Source organism: Natator depressus, chromosome 27 (assembly GCF_965152275.1).
Source record: "Natator depressus isolate rNatDep1 chromosome 27, rNatDep2.hap1, whole genome shotgun sequence".
Classification (NCBI taxonomy): Eukaryota; Metazoa; Chordata; order Testudines; family Cheloniidae; genus Natator; species Natator depressus.
Window position 1 is genome coordinate 3,473,878 of NC_134260.1, and position 12,079 is coordinate 3,485,956.

Genomic DNA, 12,079 nt, shown 5'->3' on the forward strand with positions numbered 1-12,079 from the left:
AATTCCTAATACAGTATCTATTTTTAAGAAAGGGGGAAAAGTGATCAGGGAAACCACAGGTCTGTTAGTTTGACCTCAATTGTATGCAAGGTCTTGGAACAAATTTTGAAAGAGAAAGTAGTTAAGGACAGAGATAAATGGCAATTGGGATAAAATATAACATGGTTTTAAAAAAGGTAGATTGCGCCAGACCAACATGATCTCTTTCTTTGAGAAGATAACTGTTTCTTTCAGAGAAAGGAAATGCAGTAGATCTAATCTACCTTCATTTCAGTAAGGCATCTGATACAGTTCCACATGGGAAATTATTTGTTAAATTGATGAAGATGGGGGATTAATATGAGAACTGAAAGGTGGATAAGAAACTGGTTAAAGGGGAGACTCCAATGGGTCATACTGATAGGTGAACTCTCAGGCTGGAGGGAGGAGCACTTATCAGCTGGAAGCAATCTAGGAGAAGAAAGACCTGGGTGTACTGGTGGATCGCAGGATGACTATGAGCCACCAATGTTATGTGGCCATGGAAAAGGCTAACGTGATCCTAGGATGCATCAGGCAAGGTATTTCCAGGAAAGAGAAGGAAGCGTTAGTACCAAGGCACTGATGAGACCTTATCTGGAACACTGTGTGCAGTTCTGGTCTCCCATGTTTAAGAAAGATGAATTTGAACTGGAGCAGGTGCAGAGAAGGTCTACTAGGATGATCCGAGGAATGGAAAACCTACCTTATAAGACAAGACTTAAAGAACTTGGCTTGGTTAGCCTAACCAAAAGAAGGCTGAGGGGAGATATGAATGCTCTCTATAAATACATCAGAGGAATAAATACCAGGGAGGCAGAAGACAAAGGTTACTAACCATTAGAGGAGTGAAGTTCTGGAACGGGAGACAGCTAAGGCCACGCCAGCTGAAGCAATGTCATGGACAAAGGCAGACTCTCACATAGCTGTGAAGAGACAGGATTTCTGTTTGCCAGAAGCTGGGAATGGGTGACAGGGTGATCACTAGATGATTGTCTGTTCTGTTCATTCCCTCTGGGGCACCTGGCATTAGGCACTGTCAGAAGACAGGATACTGGGCTAGATGGACCTTTGTTCTGACCCAGTATGGCTGTTCTTATGTTCTAATGATAAGAGTAATTAATCATTGGAACAATTTACCAAGGGTCGTGGTGGATTCTCCATCACTGACAATTTTTAAATCCAGATTGGATGTTTTTCTAAAAGCTCTGCTCTAGAAAGTATTTTGGGGCAGTTCTCTGGCCTGTGTTATATAGGAGGTCAGACTAGTCCAGTGGTTCTCAAAGCCGGTCCGCCGCTTGTTCAGGGAAAGCCCCTGGCAGGCCGGACCAGTTTGTTTACCTTCTGTGTCCACAGGTTCAGCAGATCGCAGCGCCCACTGGCCGTGGTTCGCTGCTCCAGGCCAATGGGGGCTGCGGGAAGTGGCACGGGCCAAGGGACGTGCTGGCCGCCCTTCCCACAGCCCCCATTGGCCTGGAGTGGTGAACTGCAGCCAGTGGGAGCCGCGATCGGCCGAACCTGCAGACGCGGCAGGTAAACAAACCGGTCCGGCGCACCAGAGGCTTTCCCTGAACAAGCGGCGGACTGGCTTTGAGAACCACTGGACTCAATGATCACAATGGTCCCTCTGGCCTTGGAGTCTATGAATCTAAGAAAGTGTCCCATTTATCTCAATGGAATGTGCTCAGCTGAATGAGAACATCCCAAGATGATGAACACAGCCTGAAACAACAGCCCTGAGAAGTGTGAATTCAGCTCACCTCTCGTGATCCTAGTGCTGTGTGCCTGTCATGCCCCCAGCATGCTTGTTTCCAGCCCCTGGCCCTGGTCTCAGCATATCGAGGATGCCAATTCTCAGTTCCTGGCACAGCCCCAGTCCATTGTGCCGAGAGCCTCTCATGGCCCAGAACCATGTCATCGTGGCTGGGACTTTTGCACTTGCCCCTCTGGTATCATTTTCAATGTGGCAGCTAGTCCCTCCCATTTGAGCCCTGCCTCATACAACCCTTCAGACTTCATAGCCCACTCACAGAACTGCCACCAAACTGTCCCAGGATGGGACATGGACAGAGAGGAACAAGGCATTTGGGATACACTTGTGGAGTGATGAACTTCCCCAAAATTGCTTTTCCGTAGCCAGCACTACCACACCTTGATTGTGTTTCACAACCACTTTCCTGTTTAGCCTCAAGAAGGCAGTCCAGTGAGTCCTGGGCACCAGGTCAGTATGTGGGCTGTGGGACATACAGGCCATCAGGACTACCTGCACTTTCTTAACAAGCTTCCTCTAGCATTCTCCTGCTTCTTGGGCCAGGTTTTCCTGTGGCTCAGTCTCCATGATTTGAGCCTGGACATCCATCTTTTGTTCTCTGGCTTCTTCCAAACCTCTGGGCAGAGGGACGGCTTTGCTTCAACATGGCCCCACTCCTCTGCATGCTGGGAAGAGCTGTTCTCCTCTGCCAGGAGCTGCACCAACTGTTGCCTTTCCCAGGCAGAGATCCCAGCTACTGATGATCTAGACTCACTACCCAGTCAACCAACTCTGGCTGGGATGAGGCCCCAGTTCCCATCTCCCGTAGGTCTTGAGCCTCCCAAACATTGGTAAAGTTGATACACAGACCAATGGGCTGGGGATTGGGCCCATCTGTCGTTAGCCCTTGTTCATTCCCAGGCATGGCTTTAGTTTGAGAGGCACCAGAACAGCCCCTAGGTTTTGTGAGGCTCTATAGGAAGTAAGACATATTTGGGCCCCCGGCAGACTGATGTGGGAAGGGCTTGTAACTGAACAGGGATCAGTCCCTGTGGGGAGGTAGGGGAGATTTCGGTGGATGGTAGGGGGCTTGAAGCCAGGGTGGGTCCATGGAGGGTTGGGTCCCCATGTCACGCTTCAGACTGGGCAGCAAGTCTAGGTGTGAGCAGGCAGGGGACAGACACATTTCACCCAGGTCTATCTCCTGCTTTCAAAGGCGCTTTCACCGGGACACCAGAGTCCCAGTGGCAGGGAACCTGGGGAGGAGGCACCCAGCAGGAACAGGCAGGTCAGATCTGCTGCACCTGTAGCTCTTTCATGTGCCTTTGAGCAAGAGAATGAGACAAACAGCACGCCCCTCCAATGCGAGCGGCCGCTAATGACCCCTGCTGCCCTCAGGGGCATGGCTGGGGATTGGTGAAGGGTTGGCCATTAGACGTACATTTCCCAGTCGCCAGCATAGCACAGAGGGGTGCGGAGCTAATCATCACTTCTATCAAGCTGCCTCACTGAAGTGTCCAGCCTAGGGCAACTGGAGCTGCATGAAAGATTAAACAAGACAGTGGGGGGCCTGCATGAATGTGCTGGAGCAGATCCAGGGCAGGCGGCCTATGGCCCAAACAAGCCATTTCTGCTGCAGCGGCCCCCCCTTAGATCTCTCAGCCGAACAAACCAGCGGGGCTCTCCTGAGACACAAAGCGCCTCCAGCTAAAATTCCATGATCTGACCTCAAAAACGATCCGGCTGCTTCCGCCAGCAGGAGAGCCGCAGGAGAGAGGCTGTTAAGAGGCAGGTACTCAGAAGTGTAAACCTCACAGGATGAAGCCCCCCTCCCTCCCTCCCTCCCTCCTTCCTAAGTCACCCCATTCAGCAGGGCTTTGGAGGTCGCATGGCCGGCGAGCTGACCAAGAGGAACTCCAGGCTTCACATCTGCTCAGCTCTTCTCTCTGCTCTGGTTCCAAAGGTGTCACTGTGTCCCTGATGAGGAAGGAGGGGCTCAACTTTCCTCAGTGCTCCTCCGTCCCTCCCCTTCCACCATTACGCTAAAAGCCTCTTGTAGCAAAGCCTGGCCTCACTGAAGTCAATAGCAAAATGTCCATTGATTTCCATGGGCCTAGGGCTTGGCCCATTATGAGACACCTTCCATCCAGGGAGCTTGAGGATTTGATTAATGAACAACTCTTTGCGGCCCCTCTGGGAGGTAGGATCCATTGAGCAGCTAAGAAAAGGGAATCACAGAGAGATGAAGAGACTTGCTTAAGGTCACACGCATAGCCAGAGGCCCAGCCAGAAGTTGAACCCAGGAATTCTGGCTTTCAGTTTTCTTTGGCAGCCTTATACACAATGCATTTCAAAGCAAGGAACAGAACCTCAGAGTCTGAACTCCCAGTCTCACCTGGTCTGACCACTAGACCTCATGGTTTCCTTGTTGGCATTTTCAATAGCGCCTAAGTGACTCGTGAGCCTAAATCCCATTTGCAGATGTAATTTAGTTACTTTTGAAAATGGGACTTACATTCCTGAGTCACTTAGGGGCTACTGAAAATTTTACCCTAGATCAACTTTATTCAAGTCTATCATTCCCATAGAAGAGATTTGTTACAGAAGCTGCCACTGCTGCTTTATGAACTATGCATTATGTAGTTTGCATCAGTGCATGGAAAATGTTATTCATTGACCAGGATTATCCCTTTATCAGGTCAGTTTCCTACTGCATTTCACCCTTCGCTGCACTGGTTCTTTATTCTTTTAACGAGGCTGGATCCATTTTTGAGTGTTAATTTAAGAGGGTCTCATAATTTTACGCTGAAATACATACACAGTTTCCTTTCTTTTTAAAAATAGACTCTGGTTTCATTAGCAAGGAGCCTGAACCAGAACTCCAGACCCAAACAGCCTGGCAGTTACAGATCTTGGATCAACATCTGCTTCTGAATGTTGCTTTTGGACTCCTCTCTAATGTTCAGTTAGTCCTACTTTCACCAGGCACAATGTAGGCTGGTGTAAGTTTTCTTTTATGCAGATCCTCTAATGCACTTTGTTCTTGATCCTCACCACTCCTTCTTTCCCAGGCCTGTTTCTTTTGAGCAGAGGCTGCCACCTTGATGGCTTTTGTGATGTGGTCAACTGTCCGCTCGAGACAAAGCTGATTCGAGCATTGCATAACGCAGAGCTATGGGATGCACAGCAAATGCATGCAAAGATTTCCTGGGTTCTCATCACAGTAAGAGAATCAGGGGGTTGGTAATGGGATTCAGAACCAGCCCTGGTCTCCACCCAATTCCAAAAGCTGCCACCACAGCTGGTCCCAATGAACACTTTCATTGGGTGTCTCTAGAGAGGAAAAACACTGGCTGAGCCATGGCGTCTGAAGTACCCTTGGAGATGGTGCCTCCTGACCTGGGATGAGGCATGTCGGCAGGGGGTGGCTGTGTTGTAGGATGCTTGCACAGCTGCTGTCTGTGGTATCGGCAGAGGACTTCAATTGCAAGGGAACTTCCATCAGAACTAAATTCATGGAAAACAAAAGCAATTGTGGCTTCTCTTATTATTATTATTATTATTATTTTTATTTAACATTTATATTGCGCTAGCATCAGAATCTCAGCCAGTTCAGGGGCCCACATGATATACAAACATAGTAAGTGACAGGTTCTCTGTGTTCAGCATAAATGCTGAAAATCTGTAAATTACATGCAAAATAATAACAGACTATCCAATAAGCTAAAACAAAATAAAGTTACCATGGGGTTTATGACTGTGAACATGAGCTGGTGAAAATATTTTCTTAAAAACAATTTTTTGGACAAAATGTTGCCACTTTTCAGCAATGATTGATTTCCTAAAAATGTTCCACAAACCCAGTTTTTGGTTTTTGGGTCGGTTTTTTTATCCTGTATTTGTTTTTAATCTTCTTTCCTGAGTCCAGTTTCACTCTTCTCCTTAGTCCTAATTTGGAATGGTCAGTTTAGTCACATAGTCGGATCCTTTTACAACATAAACATTTCAAAAATTAAATAGATTTTGAAATTTTAAATGAGGGGATGAAACCAGAATGATGAACATGCTGACAAATGGAAAGTCAACCTATTCTGAAACACAGCAGAATGAAACTGTTTGACATTTTTGAAATTTGAACAAAATTATTTGCTCTTTTAAGTTGCTTTAATATGTGCTTTTAACATCTGACATATCCCTTATTAGAGAACTAAATACTGCCCTGGCCTTTTTCACAGGTCTTATCAATCACAAATTACTCACTTCCTGTGAACAGGATGGACCTGTGTTTAAAGGAGTGGTTGGAGACTCAGGAGTCTCTGGGTAGAACTACACCACCCCTGGTAGGTTTCATACCCAGATTAGGTAGATGTAGACGTGCTAACTGCTCAAGGTAGCTGCGTGGCTGCAGCAGCCTGGGCAGTAGCTGGGATGAACCATCTGAGGACGTACCTAGGATCTCAGATGAGGTTGCACTTGGGAAACTAGTCCAAGCTGCTGTCTGTGCCACTGTGGCTACCCTGTTATTTTTAGCATCCTGGCTGAAGCAGAGCTCCCACATGTACTGAGCTGTGAATCACATCTCCTAGCTGCAGCATGGACGTAGCCATCGGTTTGATTCCTTGCTCAGCCAAAGACTCCCTGGTGACCTTTGGCAAATCGCTTTTCAAAATTGCTTAGCACATGGGATATTGAAAATCTGGCTCTTCTCTAGATGTTTAAATGGGTGCAAGTTCTCTTGAAATATCTCACCCTAATTGTGGGTGCCAAGCACATGAATAATCTGGTCCAAAGTTCTATATGGCTCCACAACCCCCAGTGCCTCAGCTCCCCAGGTGCATCCTTTGACTGCAGTGTCTCTCTCTTACTGTATACATAGAGAGCCCCTAGCCCAGTGGGGACATGATTTCACTGGGCCTAGGGGTGCTCCTGTGATACAAAGAATGATAAGAGAAGTTCTAACCGATGGTTTTGCGGAAGCTATGAAGGTGCCTGGGTGCCTGTGAAGGTTAGCAAGACAAGAGCTGGGGTGCATCCTACCAGAAACAACTGAGCACTTCTCTCCCTAATCCCTGGAGTTCATGGCATCCTTGTCTCCTAAGAAGAGGAATTCAGACCTTAGGAGAACAGCACATCACCTGCTTCAAGTACAAGGGCCAGATAGTGTCTCAGGTAGTGAATTTACAAACACCTCTGGGACATGATTCCTGGCCAAGCCTTAAATGCCAGGGACTGTGAAGCAGGGTGATAAGTGCAGTGTAAATGGATGGATGGATAGATAGATAGATAGATAGATAGATTAGATAGATCGTGCTGGTGGGGGAGTGTTACTCTACGTGAAAGAAAGCTTAGAGTCAAATGAAGTAAAAAACTTAAATGAACCAAACTGTACCACAGAATCGTTCTGGATAGAAATTCCATGCTTGAATAATAAGCATATAGCAGTAGGGATATATTACCGACCACCTGACCAGGATGGTGATAGTGACTGTGAAAGGCTCAGGGAGATTAGAGAGGCTATAAAAATAATAAACTCAATAATAATGAGGGATTTCAACTATCCCTATATTGACTGGTTATGTGTCACCTCAGGACGGGATGCAGAGATAAAGTTTCTGGACACCTTAAATGACCGCTTCTTGAAGCAGCTAGTCCTGGAACGCACCAAGAAGAGGCAATTCTTGATTTAGTCCTAAAAGGAGCTTAGGATCTGGCCCAAGAGGTGAATATAGCTGGACCGCTTGGTAATAGTGACCATAACATAATAAAATTTAACATCCCTGTGGGGGGGGGGGGGAGGAATACCGCAGCAGAAAGGGGAACTACACAAAAAGGAGAAGGTTAGTTAAACGGAAATTAAGAGGTACAGTGTCAAAAGTGAAATCCCTGCAAGCTGCATGGAAACTTTTTAAAGACAGCATAATAGAGGCTAAATTTAAATGTATACCCCAAACTAACAAACATAGTAATAGGACCAAAAAAGTGCTACCCTGGCTAACCAACAAAGTAAAAGAAGCAGCGAGAGGCAAAAAGGCATCCTTTAAAAAGTGGAAGTTAAATCCTATTGAGGAAAATGGAAAGGAGCATTAAACTCTGGCAAGCAAAATGTAAAAATATAATTAGGAAGGCCAAAAAAGAATCTGAAGAACAGCTAGCCAGACTCAAAAAGTAACAGAATTTTTTTTTAATTACATCAGAAGCAGAAAGTCTGCTAAACAACCAGTGGGGCCACTGGACCATCGAGATGCTAAAGGAGCACTCAGGGAAGTTAAGTTCATTGCAGAGAAACGAAATTAATTCTTTGCATCAGTCTTCACAGCTGACGTAGGCTGTGAGGGAGATCCCCAGACCTGAGCCATTCCTTTTAGGTGACAAATCTGAGGAACTGGCTCAGATTGAGGTGTCAATAGGAGGAGGTTTTGGAACAAATTGATAAACAGTAATAAGTCGCCAGGACCAGATGGGATTCACCCAAGAGTTCTGAAGGAACTCAAATGTGAAAACGCAGAACTACGAACTGTCGCCTGTAACCCGTCATTTAAATCAGCTTCTTTACCCAGTGACGGGAGGGTCGCTAATGTGACCCCTATTTTTTTAAAAGGGTCCAGAGGTGATCCCGGCAGTTACAGGCCAGTAAGCCTGACTTCAGTACCAGGCAAATTGGTTGAAACTATAGAAAAGAACAGACTTATCAGACATATAGATGAACATGATTTGTTGGGGAAGAGTCAATATGGTTTTTGTAAAGGGAAATCATGCCTCACCAATCTACTAGAATTCTTTGAGGGAGTCAACAAGCATGTGGACAAGAGGGATCCAGTGGATATAGTGTCCTTGGATTTTCAGAAAGCCTTCAACAAGCTCCCTCACCAAAGGCTCTTAAGCAATGTAAGCTGTCATGAGATAAGAGGGAAGGTCCTCCCATAGATCAGTAACTGGTTAAAAAGATAGACAACAAAGGGTAGGAATAAAGGTCAGTTTTCAGAATGGAGAGAGGCAAATAGTGGTGTGCCCCAAGGGTCTGTACTGGGACCAGACCTATTCAACATATCCATAAATGATCTGGGAAAAGGGGTAAACAATGAGATGGCAAAATTTGCAAATGATACAAAACTATTCAAGTCCCAGGCAGACTGCGAAGAGCTACAAAGGGATCTCTCAAAACTGGGTGACTGGGCAACAAAATGGCAGATGAAATTCAATGTTGATAAATGCAAAGTAATGCACATTGGAAAACATAATCCCAACTATACATATAAAATGATGGGGTCTAAATTAGCCTTTACCACGCTAGAAAGAGATCTTGGCGTCATTGTGAATAGTTCTCTGAAAACATCCACTCAATGTGCAGCAGCAATCAAAAAAGCGAACAGAATGTTGGGCATCATTAGGAAAGGGATAGATATTATAATAAGAAAGAAAATATCATATTGCCTGTATATAAATCCATGGTACACCCACAGCTTGAATACTGTGTGCAGATCTGGTTGCCCTATCTCAAAAAAGATATACTGGAATTGGAAAAGGTACAGAAAATGGCAACAAAAATGATTAGAGGTATGGAAAGGCTGCCATATGAGGAGAGATTAATAAGACTGGGACTTTTCAGCTAGGAAAAGAGATGATTAAGTTGAGATATGACAGAGGTCTATAAAATCATGACTGGTGTGGAGAGAGTAAATAGGGAAGTATTATTTAGTCCTTCTCATAACACAAGAACTAGGGGTCACCAAATGACATTAATAGGCAGCAGGTTTTAAACAAACCAAAGGAAGTATTTCTTCACACAACAGACAGTCAACCTGTGGAACTCTTTGCCAGAGGATGTTGTGAAGGCCAAGACAATAACAGGGTTCAAAAAAGAACTAGATAAGTTCATGGAGGATAGGTCCATCAATGGCTATTAGTCAGGATGCAGGGATGCAAAACTGTGCTCTGAAGTGTCCCTAGCCTCTGTTTCCTAGAAGCTGGGAGTGAGTGACAGGGGATGGATCACTTGATGATTCCCTGTTCTGTTCATTCGCTCTGGGGCACCTGACATTGGTCACTGTCAGAAGACAGGATTAGATGGGTTAGATGGAGAATTGGTCTGACCCAGTATGGCCATTCTTATGTCCTTATGTTTTGATCCTACCATCATATGTATCACCGAGGGGCCCACAGATACTGCAATGAGCTGAGATATCATTAAACTGTTGAATGTTGTGGTGACACTACTGAAGACAATTTCAGTCCCCCACCCTCCCTTGAAAAGCAGGACATGACAGGGTTGCCTCTAGTGTGGCCCATAGGATCCTAAAACGTATCCTAGACTAACTGCAGGGTTGCAACAAATCTCACCAATGGCAGGTGATTATTGATGGTGAATTGTCAACAATTGGCCATTTCTATTAATTGATCAAGGAAGATGCTAGGGTAGGAACACGTTGCATGGTTTTGTCCAGCCTTTGCCATTCTGGCAAGGTGCCAGCGTAGCACTCAGTGACTCAGGGTCTGCTCTGACGCACTATGGTGTGAGTAGGATTTGCGGGAACTAGGTTAGGATAGGCATGAGGATGTCCTATCCCTGCTTCCCCATGTAACGGGCATGCATAGAGGGGCACATGTTCAATCTTCTCTGCAGATTCCACAGATGTCCGGACTCTGGCTGGAGGTCCCCTCTGTGCTCTAAAGCACAGACCTTCCAACAAGCCCCTGTGCAGCTCCCAGAACAGCAGCCACTAGGACTCCCAAAATGCAAATCCTTCTAATTTACCCTTGCCCAGAGTCACAGGCAGAGCCATGGACCACATTCTGCTTCTGAGGTACCCATTCATTTCAGTGGGGATACCCGGATGGTATGAAGGTCAGAATTTTACTCCATCCCTGCTTTTGTCTCAAAACTAAGGGAGGTGGGCTGTTCCCATTACTACTAGTTTTCCATACATCTGCTCTACGCATCACTTCCTTTTTTAAAACCAGTTTTTACATGAATTTTGTGCTGGTTGCCAGGTTGACAGCCCTGGAGACTGAGGTCTATCAATCCTCACAGCAGAGCCAGCATAAGCCCCGCCACTCTGCCATCTAGGAGGGTGATAAAGCACTGGAATGTGTTACCTAGGGAGGTGGTGGAATCTCCATCCTTAGAGATTTTTAAGGTCAGGCTTGACAAAGCCCTGGCTGGGATGATTTCGTTGGGGTTGGTCCTGCTTTGAGCAGGAGGTTGGACTAGATGACCTCCTGAGGTCCCTTCCAACCCTAATCTTCTATGATTCTATGATCTTGGGATGGGAATGGATCTATCTTTGTGCAATCTGGTGTGTATAGCAGATCACCATGCTATTTTAGGTGACTAAAATGACCATGGATTACCAGTCTGAAAAAAACTGCAATAAGAAGACCCGGCGGTTAGTTATACAGTTAGAATTTTCAAAATTCTTTCTCTTTATGTATCTGGATAAGGTTCAGCTATTGACCAAGACTGGGGCTGGAGCTCAGTGCCTTTGAGATTTCAGAAGAAGCCTTTTCCCCCTGCCTCCCCTTGCCATTCAGGGACATTTTAAATGCACATCTTTCGTTCCCAGGATGGTTCTCCAGTTCATTTTGTCTGCTGCGTAGAACAAATCAGCCACAAATGCCATGCGCCATTGCTTTAACCCCCTTCAAATCTGCTGAGTAACTGACTGGGAAGGTTGAAGAGCTCACTGATGCTCTACGCAGAAGGGCTTTTTTTAGCAGGCAGCCCTTGCAAAATACCCTTAAAACCATTGACCGGGCCCCTGCCCAAGCAGCTGAGCCTTAGCACTGCCCTGAGCACTGAAGTGAGCAGCTGAGCCTAATGTGTGGTCACTGATTACTGAGCCCTTGGCTGGTCAACAGCAGCATTAACGCAGGTCAAAGGTCTCTGCAAACATTTAACATCCATTAAAAGCTAACCCTTTGTGGGTGTATGTCTGGGCTTTGAGTTCTTGAATAGCTTCAGGCTGCACATAAGGCTCAAAGAATTTCTGAGTCTATTACACTGTCAGACATAAGGGCCTCTAGTCTGGCCTTTCTGGGCTCAGGAGCAGCATCCCTGCGCAGCGCTCTCCTCCCCTGGCCCTCTCACCGCCATGACTGGCTGGCAGATCGACAAGCTCTGCCACCCCTGCCCCCATTTATATGTATCACACCAAGGTGGGAAATAGTTTTTCCCAGCCTGAGAGAATCGCCAAGATTTAAAAAAAAAAAAAAAATCCTGTCATGAACTGGGATAAAAAGTTGAAATCTCAAAAATGTTCATAAGCTGACCAAAAAAAAAAAAATTCAGACTGGGTCCATTAATTTTTTATTTTT

The 12,079-nt window shown here is 45.9% G+C and overlaps 1 long non-coding RNA gene across 1 annotated transcript in view; it reads right to left on the minus strand.

The window, feature by feature from the left end:
• Positions 1 to 5,152: 5,152 nt before the first annotated feature.
• LOC141978578 (uncharacterized) overlaps positions 5,153 to 12,079 on the minus strand; it is a 32,988-nt gene continuing 26,061 nt past the window's right edge. The window contains exon 5 of the long non-coding RNA XR_012636398.1: positions 5,153 to 5,275. This is a non-coding gene — a long non-coding RNA (uncharacterized LOC141978578). The remainder of the gene's footprint in view (positions 5,276 to 12,079) is intronic.